General features: G+C 46.4%; 1 protein-coding gene across 9 annotated transcripts in view; it reads left to right on the plus strand.

Moving 5' to 3' along the window:
- HIVEP2 (HIVEP zinc finger 2) overlaps window positions 1-17,210 on the plus strand; it is a 144,477-nt gene that overhangs the window by 87,333 nt on the left and 39,934 nt on the right. For all 9 annotated transcript variants that reach the window (XM_075413910.1, XM_075413909.1, XM_075413911.1 and 6 more), the window contains one exon: window positions 2,965-3,061. The gene's annotated coding sequence lies outside the window, so the exon portion shown is untranslated. The remainder of the gene's footprint in view (window positions 1-2,964; window positions 3,062-17,210) is intronic.

A 17,210-nucleotide genomic window follows, 5' to 3' on the forward strand; every position in this document is an offset into this window, starting at 1 on the left:
CTGCAGCAGATGAGGGGAGTCGTGACCAGATATGACCAAATACTAGCAAATTCTCAGCGGTGGTGGCTGCATTGCTGTCTCTCTTTGGTGGGCAGTTTTTGAAGGCACGCTAGTTTACTTTTCCTGCCAAAGAACCAAGGATTGTGCAAATTTTGCTAATATGTAATGAAAGCAAAAGTTCCTGGGTTTAGTATCACAACAATGCCTCTGGGAGCTTGAATTGGGCAGTAAAATCGTGTTTGATGACACGTGCGTTAGCTGGGGCTGTCAGAGACTCTGCAGGTTGACTGTTCCCTCAGACCACGTCCTGTTGGCTGGTGCCAGTGCTGTTCCAAGAGAGTAGGTTAGTAAGGAGATGCAGGAGTACTGCCTTCACAAAATCTTACTGTCCTTAACCAGATCTTGCTTTAGGTAATATTTGCCTAATTGTAAGGAACGATTAAGCTGCTTAAAGACTCAGAAACTGATCCAACCTTCACTGAAATCAGGGGAAGTCTTTCACACTTGGATCAGAGGCTGAAGTATCCTTCGAGGAACACTGTTGAAGACAGATTACCACAGCGAGAGGGAAGACCCTGACTCCTATCGGTTAAGAGCTAAAAAAGAAATTAGAAAATAGAGAATATAGTGTTCCTCATGGATTTCAGTTTAAATACTCTTTATGAAGCTGGAGCAGCAGCAGTGTGATTTTGTTGCATAAAAGACATCTTTCATGTCTGGTCTCATTCTCTTTTCATGAAAGTCCCCTCTGCTCCTGCCAGGGTGCTATAGAGAGGATTTCACGTGTGTGAGAATAAAGACCCTTGTCTTTGGGTTTTGGATTAGATAAACCAATTCACAATGCACATTAATTAAAAATAACTGTGTGCAAGTGTAGGCAAAGCCAGTTAGGGCTGAGAAAGCACAGAGTGACCTGCCTCGGTGCTGGAAGGTATCCAAGCCACACCAGGGAGAGGACGCTGCAATCCAGAGCACCCCTAGGTCCTACTGAAGGATGGGAGAGTAATGACTCATGACTTCTTCATTGCTTTGCTTTGTTTTTTGACTGGAACTTTTCTCAAGCCAATAGTAAAAATAGCGAGTGAAATACTGGCCCTGCTAAAAACAGAGTTTTGCCCTTGAGTCCAGCCGTGCCAAGGTTTCACCCACAGATCAAAGCTGTACTGGGCCCTGTCTGTTCAAAGGTTCGAAAGTGGTTCCTGGCTCCACATCCAGATTATTTCCTAGAAAGTTGTGTATTGATGTGATAAAGCATCAGGGTCTGGAGCCAGAGCGTATTATTTTATATACTCAGATATACAGTGGCCTGTATAGACCACTGTTGACATTGCTGGTCAGTAACACTGTTATCATTTGCTGTTTGTTTTTGTTGCTCATAGCAAACATTACAGAAGAAAAAGCATAAGCACATACCTTTTATTGCTGACTGGTTGCAGGCCTGCTTTACCGTTCAGCTTTGGGCACCCGGTTTCCACTGGCTCCCATCCTTACCCTGCTAGCGGTGGCAGTGCTGCACATCGCCCACCCGATGGTGGACTGGCTTTGCCCTGTGTCTGGGGCAGCCCGGGCAGCTGCCGCGCTCCCTGGAAGCAGAGGGAGGTCTGCTCCTGTCTGCGGTGCCAGTGTGGTCAGGCCACGGGCACAGATCTGCAAGCCCAGCTACGTTTGAGATTGTCTGTCCAAGTCCTCTGGCATGCTCCTCTACCATGACAGTTGTAAGCCCTTGAGGAGCAGGTACCTTCTCCTGCTGCAGTGACCCAGCTGCCCCGAGACGGTGGCCAGCCAGGGCTCAGCATCCCTGTCACATCACCTGGGGTGGCATCTCACGTCTGGGCATTCAAGGACACAGGGAAGCCTGAAGGAAAGCGCCCCAGGCAAAATGCACGCTGTGGTTGTCTGTGCGTTCACTCCAGTCTTCAACAAAACGAGAATAGCCAGACCCATTGGAGTAGGTGGTCACTGGAAGATCATGGAAGGTCTGTTGTCTCCGTATTAATGAGGTGGGCATTTCAGTCAGCTCTGTTACGTGCAAATTAGATCCGAGTCTCCAGTTCCCGGTGCATTGTCCGTATGGGCTGATTACGGGTGGCCTCCACGTACTCCATAACCCCCTGCCTGCAGGTGTAAATAGGGCAGCCGGTGGCTGTCTCAGGCGTCTAACACATTAACGAACACATCTCCTGGTGCTCTGTGCCTCAGACGCGCAGCTGTACGTACGCTCCTGCACACACACCTGCAGCGTGTCTTTTGTATACAGAAAGTGCCTTTTTGTGGTCTTTCCCAGAGTACCATCACATCTAAAGAGTAATGTAAGGTTTATGAGTGATTTTCACATTGTACACTAATAACTGATTTTCTGAAACAGACTAGCATCAGATGGAAAGGGAAATTCGAGAGGCGATCTCACTTTTAAAGCACAGTGCTGGACAGGAAAGAAGCACAATGAGAGATAATTGCACTGCTCTAATTTAGTAACAGGAAAGTATTCGCATTTAAACAAAAAAACATGTGCTCTTAAATTCTGATTTGGGCATGATCTTTTCAAAATTAGGCAGAAATTAGTCAGAAAAGCTGGAACTGCAAGCCCTAAAGGTAAATAGACTACAAAGGCACTTCCGTGCTTTGTGTGTTTACACTGCTTGTTGTATACATCATGTCTGAAAATACATTATTGTATGTACCTTTCGGTCTCGCATGTCTATTGTTTTCACCTTGGAATGTATTAGTTGATGTGTGTTCTAGCCCACAGCAAGTTGGAAACCACAGGACAGCTACTGTTCACTAGTGCCACATTGCTCTGAGGGAAAAAGACCTGAGCAGCAAGAAGGACTGTGACTGAATCTCTGAAGTGCTTACACGTTTTGGTGTAGCCAAGGCCATAATGTCAGTTAGGCTATAAGCTCAAACAGCAGGCTTAATTGACCACAATCCTTAAAAATCTTTAATATTTGTTTTTCCGAATAGGTGGAGGAGAGAGCCAACAAGCATATTCGGTGGAGCGTGAAGCAAATTGCCTTGACTGGAACCATTACTCACTTGCACCTTTGATGGCAGCAGCCAGGTAGGAGAGCAAATACAGGATGCGTTTGCGTGAACTGGGAGGGTGGGCCTGAGTGGATAGTTTTTCATTCTCAGGAGGCTTCACATGGAAGTCACTCACATTTAAATACTGATTGCATGTCCTTTTGTTACAACTGAAGTCAGCTCTTGCTGAAATCAGAGGCGTTTCTCTTTTGGGGCAGGTTATGGTTTTGTTTATTTGGAATGCTGTCTTTGCTTTGTCCACGTATTTGGTTTGCCACTTGCCCTTCTCTATGCAGTTCTTGCATCAAGCATCCAGGGAGCACACTTTTTGAACCAAATAAACAGAAAAATAGACTAGCAAAATATAAGAAGGAATAGTGGGTGGTGTTTTGATATCTGAGACTTTTTTTTTCATTTTTAAATTGTCCTAAAGTATAAGCTGGTGATTTCTGCTTGACCGTCTTGCCATTTAAAGTGCGCCTTTGACAATACTGTTCAAGGTTTGTTTTTTCCTCTGGGTCTTTAACACTTCGGCACATAGAAACTGCAGTTACAGAAGTGCTGCCACTGTAGTATAATGACACCCAAGCTAGCTTAAAGTTAGCGTGTCCCCAGCAGCAGTCTTGCTATGGCATCAGATAATTTAGAAGTCAGTCTATCTTGTCAAGACAAGGTCTCTTTTCAGTTACTCATTGCAGCTCCATGTTTATTTGGGTTGGCAGTCACGGGTTGGACAAGTTTCGCCTTGATTTTGTCTCAAAAACTGTGCCTGTGTGCAGTACAGAGTTACGTTTGTTGCTATAGGAGACCTGAGAAGCTCCACTTCTCTGATCTTCTCTGTACAGACACATCCTTGATGGTCAGAGAATTGTTAGCCATCAGAATTTAGTGAGACTGACTTGAAATAGTGAAAAATTAAGAAAAAGTTTGATCCTTCTCATTGACCTTGTGTTTTCTTTTAATTATCCAATATTCATCTGGAACCATAGGAGCTAGGCATATAAGGAAGACAGATAATAAGAAGATACAAAAAGATATAAGGAGATTCTCATGTGGTATCATGACCACAGGAGAAGGTGTTCAAAGAAAACACAGAACATATTTTGAGATAAAACCCTCAGGTTTTTCAGAACTATGTAAGTGGTGTTGGACCTATGTTTCATTCTATATATGAATTGAAGGAAAGAATGGAGGGGGTTAAACTGAGATGGGCTATCCCTTGAACCTTTGCTCAAACCTGGAACCGATCCCAAATACTCTGCAGTCCAGGGTGGTGCTATATGGGATATCTCTTCTTATGGATCCCTCTCCAAGTCCCTGCAGTGGAGGCTGTGTGCATCTGCGTTGCACTCTTTCCCCTCTGTGGTCTCTGCGAGCTGATCTGTCATCTTTCCATGCAGCCTGGAATCAGAGCTGGTTGGGTGAGAGGGGTGCAAACTGACGGCTGTCAGCAGGGCTGTTACCAGTGAACATGCCTGCGAAAAAGAAGGCGTCGTCCCTGCCCAGAGATCCTCTGGAATTTGTGTCGAAAGTTCAGCGGGAAAACAAACTGTCCTCACGCACCCCTGAGCTGTTGCTGGTTTGGGAAGCATTAACAGCGTGTGAAATTTATAAGCAGGAGTAATGGAATACTCCTGCAGTACAGAAACCCAGCCATGTCCTGCCTCACCAGGCAGGGTTTAAGAGGAAAACTGAGAACTTTGGTACACGAGAGCATGGCGGCCATCCTCTGAAATGGCGTTTTAGCATAAACTTTTCAGGCTTCGTTAGCGCATAACTTAATGGTACTTCTGTGCATTGGGCCCTTTTTGCTGTGCCTCTCCTGTATGCTGAGAACTCTCCCTGATAATGTGTCAACCGAGTAATGGCACGCTTTACTTTTTTGTTTGGAACAGCTGAATTTTAGAATAGATGCTCTCAATTAACATAGTTCAGACCGATATTATTGTAACTATGATAATATGTACCGCTACCTTGTGTGCTAAGGATATTAAGGCAAGCACTTAATACTGGTGGGGTAGTAAATACACTGTGTGAGCTAATAAAAGGCTCCCATTAAGAAACTGAACCCTATTACTGCCTGCTTTGCAGATGAAAGCTTGCAGTCTGATCCCACCACCAGACATGGGGCGATAGGAAGGCACATTTGCTCTGAAGGCCGGAGCATGCAATGCTGCCAAACCAGCAGTCCCGGGCGCCCTGCAGGGAGTGATTCTTGCAGCAGAGCGAGATTGCACAAGCTGCGGTGTGGAGGACTAGCCGCTTTGTTTTGGCTGAGAATCCTCTGAAGATGCTGGTCCCGATTCTCTACCGCCTGAAACCTTTTGCTATTTATACTCGGGTAAAGTGAATGCCGAGCGAGCATAAAATGTCACTACCCTAGTGCTAAAAGAGCTGTTATCCACTTTGCCCAAATATAAATGACTATGCAAAGGGTGAAGCAAGTTCAAGGTCTCTCTTTTTGTTATGGCATTGCCCCTAGAACCATCAGCTTCTTGCTGATGGTCTGAACAGGAGGAGGCTGTGACTTCATGGCAGTTTGAGCTCAAGATATGCAAACTCAGGGGAAGCAAGAGCACTCATTTCTTGCCCCGCTATTAGTCAGAGAGAGGAAAAACACGTTTATTCTTCCATGACCAGGAGGTGACCGAGCAGGGTGGCGGGACAATAAATTCATTTGCTGGTTCTCTGACAGCCTGGGGTGGGAAGAGAGAGACTCGAAAACATCCGGAGGAGGCAGAAACGGGTGTTGTGACTTTGAGTCTCCCAGTCCCCGGGCACAAAACGGCGCCATGGCCGAGCTGCTGCCTGCAGCTCCGCAGTGCCCGGGGCCGGCGGTATGCGCTTGCCCCGGGCCGGTGCCGGACGAGGTGTGGAAGGAAAAACCCTGTGCCTGCTGCAGCTGCCCCCCGCCAGCCCTCGTTCCCTTGGGAAGCTGTGATGCCCTTTGCTGGCCAGGAGGTGTGCTTGCGGTGCAATAGTTATCTTCTGCTTATTGCAGAGCACCCCGCGAAGAGTAAAAATCAGGGCTTGGTTAATGAAATCTAGCAACTTGGCTTTGCTTTTTTCCCATACCTAACATGTGCTTCGTGCATCTCCTGTGCAGCCGCAGACGGCTGTGTGGTAGCCGGCAGCGCATTAACATGCCATGTATTGGAAGGACGTGGTCCTTGACGTCCTCTGGAACCGCAAGCTACTGCTTTCAAACTAGAGCACAGACAGATAAGGATATCGTGAAGGAGAAGTTTGGCATTGCATATTATAAAATTGAATCCTTAAAAAACCTGGATGCTTTTGGCAGTATTTCATGTCTTGTAAATAGAACCCATATATATTCATGTGATTTTAAGTAGAATATAGTGTACTGCAATTTCTGCTATCTAAGCAAATATTTTGGTAATTTAAAAACAGATCTCTCTGTTGTAGCCAGCATTGCACCACTTGAATAGCAATGCTGGCCTGTGTTAGGCATTCTGGGCCAGGATCTGCCAGCTGTATGTGTACCTGCTGAAGGCAAGGAAGATGCTCAGGAGTCGGCCAAGCACAGGGGGAGGTCATCAGCAGCTGGCTCTTTCTGAGCAGAGCTGCACATGAATTCTGTGCTGCAGTGTATGCTGCCGTGGAGGGAACTGACTTAAAAAGCAAGAAATGTGAATGGTTTTGAACTACAAGGATTCTTTGTTTGTAATACCTAGATAAACCTCTATTTATGTGGCTGTATCATTTCTGCAAGTAACCTACCTTTTGCTAGGGATAGGGGGTCGTAACAATATTAACACTGAACCAGACTTGATGGGATTAATTTTGTGTAACTTCCAACACATGTATATACCTATTCGCATTTGTATTTCCCTCTGCCTAACAGTATCCTGAGGTTACAGATTCAAGGCTTACAGCTTCAGTGAAGACATAGAGTGAACAATTGCAGCTTTAAATCTGCCAGTGACGTATATGCAGAATTATTGTCCCATGCCATGCTGTAGTAATGCTAAATTAAGTATTTAAAAGTGTAAACAAGACACTAGAGTATTGTGTTGGTCTCAAAAAGTAATCCTGTGAGCCTTGGGTTTGTTGCTGTGTTCTTATCGGAAATTTGAAGAATTTACGTTTTCAAAAATTACGTAATATCCAACATCCTGTGCAAATCCGTGTGAGCGGAGTCTTTTGCTCACTGACACTTTGCTAAAAAGTTCCGAGATTGCAAAGTTTCAGCCAGCTGGGAATCTCAGATCCACGCTAGCAGTTATCTCCAGATGGCTGCACTCTTATTCTGTACCAAGCCTTCTAGCATCTTGGTGGTTGCATGTTTGGAATGATGATGTATACTGTTCCACTTGTTTTTGCCAGAAAATGTACAGGGCATTTTATGATAAGTTTTGACACATAGTATAGCTCAAAGAAGAGGTGAGAGAGAGAGTGTGGGGAGAGAAAAGGGTAGAGGAGAAGAGTTAGGACAGGAAAGGAGAGGGGTAAGAAAATGCAGCAAGAAGAGTTTATGTCAGTGTAATGAATTCAGTCTGACTGGCAAATACAATTTGACTGCAAGTTGTGAATTTCATTGAATCTGATCCAAGAAAGGCACAGCTGAGCAATCTGCAGGAAGCAATCTTTTCCTAGAAGTATGCAGCTCCAAACTGTACAAATTCTTACACTGGTCGTAAAGTGTCTGTGCACCACTGAACCTGTGTAATCGGTTACTTTTGAAGAGAAAGGAGTGTATTGAGGCAGTTGACTAAAGAATAACAAAAAACATCACTGAATTTAGAGTTTTGAAAGAAGAAAACATATATAATTTGAAGTTGGCCAATGAAGCCCTAGTGATAAGAACAGTTAATCATTTCTGGTGCAGCTGTTTCCTGACATTTCTGCAAAATGTTGTGGAAAAATTAATGAAGGTTCATTCAGTAATGGTTTCAAGCTTGGCTAGTGGAAAATATGACAGTATTTCCATCGTCAATTAAGAACAAGCAAGGCTTTTTTTTTCCGTAGGGGAAGTGGTATGCAGTTTGTGCTGCACAGGAAACTGTAGACTTGAGAGCAGCTGTGTGATAGTAACAGGTATGAAGAGAATATGGAGGAGAGCCGGGGCCCTCTTCTCTTATCGCTTGTGTTTCAGTGTAGTAGAACTATCTTTGTTATATATTGGAAAAGACAGTTTACACTGGCTAGCACATGGGGTATTCCTTCGAGTGTCCGACACTGAAAATAAATACCCTTCTTGTCACTTCAGTAACAAAGCTTGTATCAAAAAGGTTTTGATTGCGATTGTATTTTATTACTGTGATGTCCCCAAAGAATAACTCCTTTAGGTGGAGAGACACAGAATTTTTTTAACTGATCTCTGAAATTCGTGTTGCTTGCAATTTGATCTCGGCATGTGTGATTTTCAGAGCCACACAGCACACGTCGGTGAGCACGTGTGGTGGCTGCACTCCCTGGGTGCAGAGCAGCCAGAACCCTGATGTAGCCAGCCAGCCACTTTGTGGTTTGGGGCAGAGGGGGATAGCCCCCTCGGTGGCACGCTGGGGCTCCCGCGCCTGCCACCGCTCTGCTCTGCATCAGCTCCTCCAGCTCCTCCATCCTTCCTTGGGGGATGCTGGGTCCGCTCTGCCCTTGGACAGGCCATGTGGGACAGAAGGTGGTTGGGAAAGAGGCAACGACTGCTCATGAGAGTAAGTTGCGAAGACCAGTCCTGTTCAGTCAGTAGAATTAATTTTTTTACTCACAGGGGTCTACATTTTATTTAGTGTTAAAAATGCATTAGTGTGAAAATACAGGGCTGGTGCAGAAATACTGTAAATCACTGCAAACATTTAGTTGAACGGTTTAGGTGCTCATTACCTTTCCGAACTGTGAGGGGCTGTACAAGCCTGCCTACTCTAACAGCTTTTTTCTTCCTCTGACTTTCTGATGTACGTTGAGCCCTGCCGTAAATATGATTTCTAGCCTGTTTACACAGTATGATGATTCATGCTGAAGCGGTTGATAGAAAGAAGATGCTTTATAATGAATGGTTTACGCTTTTCTAATACCACTCTGTAAAAGAGGTGCTTACTGAGTGCTCCTCTTGCAAATTTAGAAGACCCTTGGCAAGCTCACTAAAAATGTTTGTCTTACTCTCTGTAATGTTAGCTGTGGAGCATGCAGTTCTTATTCACGGGTTTAAGCCAGTGTAAAACAGTTCATAACAATGGAGTTACATCCGTGATTTGTGACCATTCACATCATCACATAAAAGTCAGCCCCAAGTTCTCTCCCCCTGGTGCAGACTTCTGTGAGGAGCTTCGTTTGTGACTCTCCCAGTCCCTAGTGCAGGTAAACCTGTTGCTGAAGTCAATGACCACTTTACCAGTATCAGAGCATTAGGGACAGCTGATATATAAGAGCCTATAATTAATCTTGATTTGGGACATAGAAGATTAGTTCTTCAAGCATCCCATCTGTAACCACGTGCGTACTGCCACTGCAGTCAGTATGCTGTCGTGCCCGTGGTGGGACCGTTGTGTGCTGCAGGGTATGCATGGGAGCAAGGGAAAGACGAGGGCTCTGCTCTTGCAATTTATCTGATGTGGGAAATCTAAGGTCACTGGGTCAGACATGAACTGCTTTTAAACTTCTCAGCATGAGGGCTGTTGCCTACAGCTGCTTAGGAATTTCCCATAAAAACAATTTGTCAATTGAAAGTGGAATTTCCACAAGAACAAGTTTTCCACTGGAAAATCTCCATATTGCTATTTTTATTTTGGGGGGGTTGTTTTCCCATGGAAATCTCTGAATGAAATGTTTCCCTTTAAGTCACCTTGCTCCGTGAAGATCTCCGATCAGTTGAGCTGAGCTAAAATGGTTTTAGTTGCAGTTAAGATGCATCTGCCTGTTATTACCTCTTGTCTCATGGCAAATGGCAGTACAAAAATTTTGGTCTTAAGAAGTTCCTGTGGACAGGTCACCTTGACAGTCCTCCATGTCCCACACTGTATTCACCCTTGTGAAAAAGTCTACTAAATACTGAAAAGACAATGTCACAGTGAAACGGATTCTAAAATAGAGGCCCAAGCCCTGGGAAACCAGAGGAGCCGTGGCCATTGGTGAGCTTTCTTTGCTGTTCAAACTCGGTTTCCCAAATTTTTGTGTATTTTTTGCTGGCTATTTAAAACATCTGTGGGGGTTGTAAAACCCTTGGATTCCATTTGAGATTAATGGGAATAAAAAGTAAGTACATTTAAGTGGCTGTAAAATTGGCTAAGGTCACACGATGAAAGTGAAGGAGTCCCACACATGTCTTGCTTTATTGCCTGCCCTGGCTGTCCCTAGGAGAGGCAGCTGGGGAGCGGCTGGGACATCACTGTAGGTGACTGGGCATCTGGTGCTGAGCCTGTGGGAAGGGAGAGAGGAATGCTGCTGGCACCATGGTGTTCATTGTGTCACACAGTGACCTCTTATGGATGAATGTTTAAAAAGAAGGAATGCACATACCACTTTTACTTTTTAAAATAACAGTTTGAGTAGTTCACCAAGATCTGTAGTAGGTGCTGTGTTCTCCTTATGGCACCATGTCTCCAGGCTTTTATGAATCTTTGTCTTGAAATCCCTCATGGGTTCTTCATCCTGCTCTCATTTAGACATGCAGCCAGTTCTACTTCAGGCGCTGAGCCTTTGGCTGCATTGCATGGTGACCAGCTGGCAGACGTGATGCTCGTGGCTGGTGGCATGCAGGGAGCACAAGCCCCCACTGTCCCTGAGGGAAACGTCCCCCGGGAGGAAAACGGGCTGCGCCAGAAGGCACGCTGCGTGACGGCCGCTGCGCCGGAGGAAGCTTGCTGTCTGCATGAGGCTGAAGGCTGGCGCAGGTTTCCTCACCTCGTGCACGCAGGAAGCAGCATGGCAGATGTCTGACTTTCCTTCAGGCAGCCTCCTCTGTGCTTCTCAGAAAGGCACGGGAGCTGTGGTTAAATATTACAGTCTAACCTTTCGCTTGCTCGCAGACCGAACAGGAGCTAAGTAACTTTAAACCATTAGCTCCATTTTAAATCTCTCTTCCACAGGACGAAGGGCAGTTGACTCTCAATCATGTTGTAACTTCCAAATGAATGACTCGGAGTGAGAATCCCGGGCTGCCGTTGCCTACAGCAGGGCATGGTGCCAGAAACAGAGAAGTGCAAGAGTCCTCTTCTGTCCCTCATTCTGCCCCTCTCGTAGGACTCTCTCTATTTCCCACTCCTTACTCTGTCACTGGTTTGTTTTGGCCAGCGTATTTTTCCCTGGGTAGCCTGAATGGGATTTCTCAACGCTGACTGCTGGATCTCAACCTGCTTACCCCTGGGAGGACGGAAGCGACAGCCTGTGAAGAACTCACTTGGCTGTGAGGTCGGGAGGGCTTTTTGAGAGCGGCCTGAGCCGTTAGCCCTGTGGACATCCCCGTTCTCCCCAGAGGGTGCTGGGAACCCTCCCAGACCCCAGCCCTTCTGCTTCCCCCCTGCTCAGTTGCCCTGATGGCACGAGGACAAAGGTGACATCTGAATTGAAAGAAGAAGTGGCACATACAGACTGGTCGTTTATTCTTTATTGAAGTATGTCAAAAAATTACCGTTTGGAGATACCAGCGTAACTCACTGGCATTCGAGGGAACACCAGATAGGCTTTCCTTGCTAACAGCGAAGACTGGATTGTACCTGAAAAGCTGAGCACAGTTTCAAAAATGACACAATGCGACACCACCGTTTCCAGCTGTGCACTCTCCTTTGGGGAAAAAAATAGAGCCCACCTCACTTTTAATCTCCTTTACTAAAAGAGAAGGTGTTCTTCAGTTACAATTGAAACTGGAGATTTCATTCACCTGTTAGGATTTTGAGACTAAATGAAGGAGGGATCGTAGCAATTCTTCAGACCATTTGGCAAGAAAAAAGAATAGGCAAAACCTACATTGGTGACAATCAGTTGTGTTTCACAGTTGCATTGCAAAAGCTACAAATGGCTTCAGTTCTAAATTTGAGATGGGGAGAAATTGTTCTGTTTAGCATGTCCTAAAATTATCCAGCACAGAAATACTTTGGGGAAGTGTAAAAATTAATCCTCAAACTTTAAAAAGGCAGCTTAAAGGGGAAGGAATGCTGATGTGGAAGTATTAAATAAATGCCATCTCGGTAACAATTTTACCAAATGTAGGCAAGAGTCATACACTTCATGTCCTTGTTACAAGATTCTTGGAGAAAATACTCCCACTCAGATAGAAATTCACTGTAAACAGCTCTCTTGCTGTTAGGGTTGATGTACTTTTGAGGATGCAGTGGCTCTTAGAAGGAGCAGAGCGCATTGTGCAATAACGTGACCTTATGTTGCATAGACACTTCCAGTTTTGGAATGCGAACTGTCTGAAACTGGGAGTGGGCGGACAAGAGGTGGAGCCAGCCAGGAGCCTGGGTGGCTGCGTTTCTGAGAAACTCTCTTCTGCTGGTGAGCACTGCTAATTTGCCAAGCAAACGGCTAAAGCCCTGAATAGTGCTAAGTCAAACCACCGAACAACATCAAGTCGCAAATGGACATGGAGCTATAGGGTGATATTTTGGAAGTGAAGTGTGTAAAACTTAGTTGAAAACAAGGCTGAAATCTTTCAGACCTGAAACCACAGCCTCCCAAAATGCGTCAGAGACTCTTGATGCTGCAGCGAGGTCAGCTTCCCTCCCCTCGCACCTGTGAGTCAGGACAACTCTATTAAAGGCAGCTTTTATTGGAAGCTGTCAATAGAGAGGCAGACAACATACAGATGGTGAGGACACAGTGGGAAAGAGTTTGGATCCTGTGCCTGCATAAATGGTCACCAACAGGGAGAAGACCTTTTTTCTGGAGAACAGAGGGATACTGAGGAAAGAATAGTATTTAAGCAAGAGGTAGGTTCACCTGATTTCACCTTCTCTCTAAAACCAGGATTCAGAGTCCACTCAAGCTGGCATTGTACCCATTTCTCAAGGGGGACAAAGGCTAAGTCACTTGAGAGCTCAGTGCCCTCAGTGCTTGTCCACAGTTCCTTCTGTATTTACTTTTGCTGAAAATCACAGAAAAATAATCTTAGAGCAGCTCAGTTCACGGTAGAGAGAAAATCAAAACCAAGGAGGAAACAGAAAGTATTGGATGGGTGGGAGTTGCAATGGTGTGATCTTGATTTTCAGGCAATGCAGGCACTTTCTGAAATAGAAACTTTCTGTGGGGTAGTCATGCACTTAACTCTTTCCTTTGCTATAAATACACACCTGCTCATGGGTGGATCAAGGTTACCAGGACATAAAAATGTCAGTGAACAATGCTGTCCCATTTGCATTAGTGCTGCTTTAATTTTTTCCTTGTTGTTTGTTATTGCTGTTATTATCTGGACTGCTCCAGCAGAGTGTTAGCATAGATGAAATTGCTGTAACAAGCAGTGTTTCAACAACTAGGACCTGTGGTTTTAGATGTGCTCTTCTTTTAATGCTGGCAAGTGCTCTGTGCTTCCTGAACTCAACTGTTACTGCTACCAGAGAAGTATCTTGCAGCAGCTTTGTGACTAAAAAGATAATTCTAGAACTAATTTACAGTGTCAGCACTGTATTGTTTCTATGGGAGACTACTAGCAGAAGGAAAGAGATCCTGGAAAACATCTGTAATTATTTACTTCATGACCTGTCAGGAAAGAAGATTTTGGTTTCCAGTCCTTGGGTGAAAAGCAGAGTGTGGTTGTGGCTATGCAAAGAGCTGACCTACCTGAGCCCTCAGCACGCTGGGTAGCACTGCATTTGAGTGATTTTCCTGAAAGCATCCCATGTGGACTTTTCCTCTATCTTGAAAGCTTGTGTTGTACTGGTTTGATCCGCTTTCCATTTCACTGGTGGAATATTTCTATTAACTTTCCCACAAGCTGATTCAAACTGCGTAAAAAGGGGGGAAAAATTACTCTTCTTTGCACCTTTAATTTTCATGTCAACATTAAGATTTGGATTTGAATCAATGGGTTGTGCGTTTTATAAGCAACCTCAGCAATGCTTAGTTCCTAGAGGTGTAAGTAACCTTTTCTTTAAAAAATGAAAAGCAACTGGATGCACTTGTGGTGTCCCTCTGACTGCCCAGCATTCATTAGCAAACACTCAGACAAATGGACCTCTTTATGCAGGTATGTCTGAGCCCGTGTGTGGATGTATTCACCTGTGGAGTTTGAATTGGAGAAAATAAGCTGCTCTTGATAGGCTTGCTGAGGCAGGTATCTGCCTGAAATTAGATTTATATTTTCCATTCAGAAAGTGTTCAGTCTAAAGATGGTTGTAAAGGAAAAAGAATCAGAAATACGTATTCTGAAAGAGTAAAGCAAGGCAATGGTTTATGCAAGCTGTGTGATGAGGGAAGGAACGGGTGGACAGACAAACCTGAGAACAATGGCACGGGCTCCCAGAAGGAGCAGGGGGATTCCCCTGCACCTGGGGGCTGCTGCAACAGGCAAAGGGAGCTCCTGGACATCTCAGCAGGCCTAGCTGCCACATTCCCCATTAGTGTAACTCAGCACATCATTTCCCTGTTGGACAAGGTGGAAGGATGCCTCCTCTGCCGTCTGCCTGGTTGCCTGCCATCCAAACCTGTGCTGAGCAGCCAGCAGCCGGAAGCGTGGCTGCCTTCGGCCTCTGCCGGCCTTTTCCTGGCCTTCCACTGCCCTTTGCGCTTTCTGGCAAGGTCCCGGTGCAGTCAGGCTGCAGGATAGCAACCTAACTGCCAGCATCTTCCCAGTGCCATGTGAAACTGCACTTTGGTTCACATCAGTTCTGTTCTTGCTACTTTTTTTGCTAAGCAGGTTTATATAGAATATAAAAGTCCAAATCCTATCTTAAGATTAGATTTGACATCCTTGGACAGATCAAGGAGAAAAATAAATTGTTACCCTGATGAAAGCTATGAAGAAAAATATCAGAGTGATAGCTTCTTTGCTTTTAAGTTTTGCTGATCAGAAATCAGAGGCTGAGTTTTGGATCAAACATCCGTAGCGGTTTTGCAATCAAATACTCCCAGCTTGTGAAGATGCAAACAGCAGCTCCTCCAGCTTGCGCTAATGAACCGGCAGCTCTTTGTCAGTGCTAGCAGAGCAATTAGGCTCCCTGTTAGAAGAGTGGTGTTTGTTACGTGGTTGCATCCGAGTGATTGGAGTTATTTTACTCAAGCAGACCTCACTGATCCACAATTAAAATGGCATTTTCATCTCACACTTAGAGGTTGAGAAAAAGCTTTTGAAGATCTTAGTTGCTCTGATGATGAGCTTGGAAGAGGAACAAAATCAAACAAGGGTCTTTTGTTGCAGCAGTTGGGTCGTGACTGAGACAGTTGGCTACTTCATTATAGCGAATGTGTAGGTGGCCTTTCTCATGTTCTGAGATCCAAGAGAGGAGCTGTGACTTTACTGACACCTCTGAGGGGAGTGGAGTCAATCCTTTGCAGAAGCAGGGTCACGTCAGCTGTGCCGTGTGCTGCGGGCGCTGACAGCGAGCGCTTTCCTCTCTGCTGCTTTGAAGTTAAAGGCTCCGTCTTTCTGGCAGCATCAGATCTGAGTGGTGAGATCGCCCTGGGTTCGGGCAACTTAAAATCTATCTGTAATTTTTTGCACCTGTTTGATTGTGGTATTTATAGCTCATTTTTGCCTCTGCTTTCTCTTTGGCATAATAGTTGCCAGCAGCCTTCCTTGCTGCTCTGAGGGAAACGCTGGATGTAGTTTGGAGGATGATTAGGAAGAGATCACCTCCTGAAACCCGAGTGAAGTTAATGATGAAACCTGAGTTTTGTTAATAATACATTGTAATTATTACTGCTGGCAGGGCAGATATCTCATATTTCTCATCTTTTAGCTTGAGGACCCTAGTTACAGTAATCTGTTCCACTTCTCGGCCATCCTGCCCCTTGCTCGGGTCTGCAGGAGGAAGGTGTCCCATCTCCCCCACCAGATTTCCGCTTGAGCTTTCCCAGGTGGAGCAGTGCCTCCGCAGATGTCGGTGCGTTGCGCAGGCTGGGGCACGGAGGGGCCGGGAGGAGGATGCGTGTTGGACAGATGAAGCAGCAGAACATTAATGACACAAGACACCGCACTGGACCTGCCCTGTCGCCCGGCAGCGAGGACATATGTCAGCGCGCGGCAGGCGTCAGCCCCGCGGCAGCCCGCTCCCACCTTCTGCAGGTCTTCACGAGGGGAAAATCGCGTCATGAGCTGAGGCACTTGCCTGCTGTAATTGCCAATAAAGCATTCATCTGAACCTTTCGTAGACTGCATCTATTGCGTGCGCCTCGGAGATGCCGGGCCAGGTGGGAGTGGAGACATAAATGGTGGCGTGCATGGGAGGGATGGAGGGGAGCGCGCCGGAGAAGGTGACGCCGTGCGGGGTGGTGGTGGGGGGACACACACCGGCTGCGGCAGGAGCAGCGGCCCGCGGCGGGATGGAGGGAGATGTGCGATGGCGCGGCCCCTCGCTGCTCAACGCCGTACCTCCTTGCTGCCTCGCGGGGCTCCCCTTGCAGCCTCCCTCCCAGCTTGCCCACCGTGGGGTGACCGTGCCCGGGGTGGGAGGTCGGTGGTGCAAGTTAGGGACTCACATTTGGGACAACAGCTTCCCAACACCCACAGTTTAAACACTGGCTGGTGGAGAAAGCCCGTAGCGGGAACTTGCCGACAAGAAGAGGCGCCACTCTGTTTTGTTTCACTTCTGCTGGTTGTGTTGCCTGTGTTGTGACCAAGTGTTGCTTGTGGCACTGAAAATGGAAAGCTTTCTTATCCTGGAACCCCCCGTGGGTGGGCTCGCTACCACCCAGCAGATCCTCCTCGTGGGCTGGGCAGCAGAGGAGGCAAGGAGAAGACGAGCCAGTGTGGCTGGAGCCCCTGGCGAAGGAGGGAGGTGGTGCCGGGATGCGGTCAGGCAGCCCCTCGCCCTGCTCCGCCATGATGTGACTGCCCCTTCCTGCCCCGCCCGCCAGCTGGGCCGCTGCGCAGCCAGCCCGCCCGGGTGTGGAGCGGGCTGGAGTTACCATTTCTTTCCCTCCAATTATTTTCCAGTCAGTCCCTTTCCTGGTTCTAAACTGAATTTGTGCACGGTTAAAGCTCTCTTGTGGGGCACTGACAGCCCCGAGGCCAAAGGTCCATGTGGGTGTTGAGGGGCTGAGGCGGCGCCTCACCTCACCTGTGCTACACGGTGTTG

The sequence above is a fragment of the Opisthocomus hoazin genome, chromosome 2, assembly GCF_030867145.1.
Source record: "Opisthocomus hoazin isolate bOpiHoa1 chromosome 2, bOpiHoa1.hap1, whole genome shotgun sequence".
In the NCBI taxonomy this organism is placed as follows: domain Eukaryota; kingdom Metazoa; phylum Chordata; class Aves; order Opisthocomiformes; family Opisthocomidae; genus Opisthocomus; species Opisthocomus hoazin.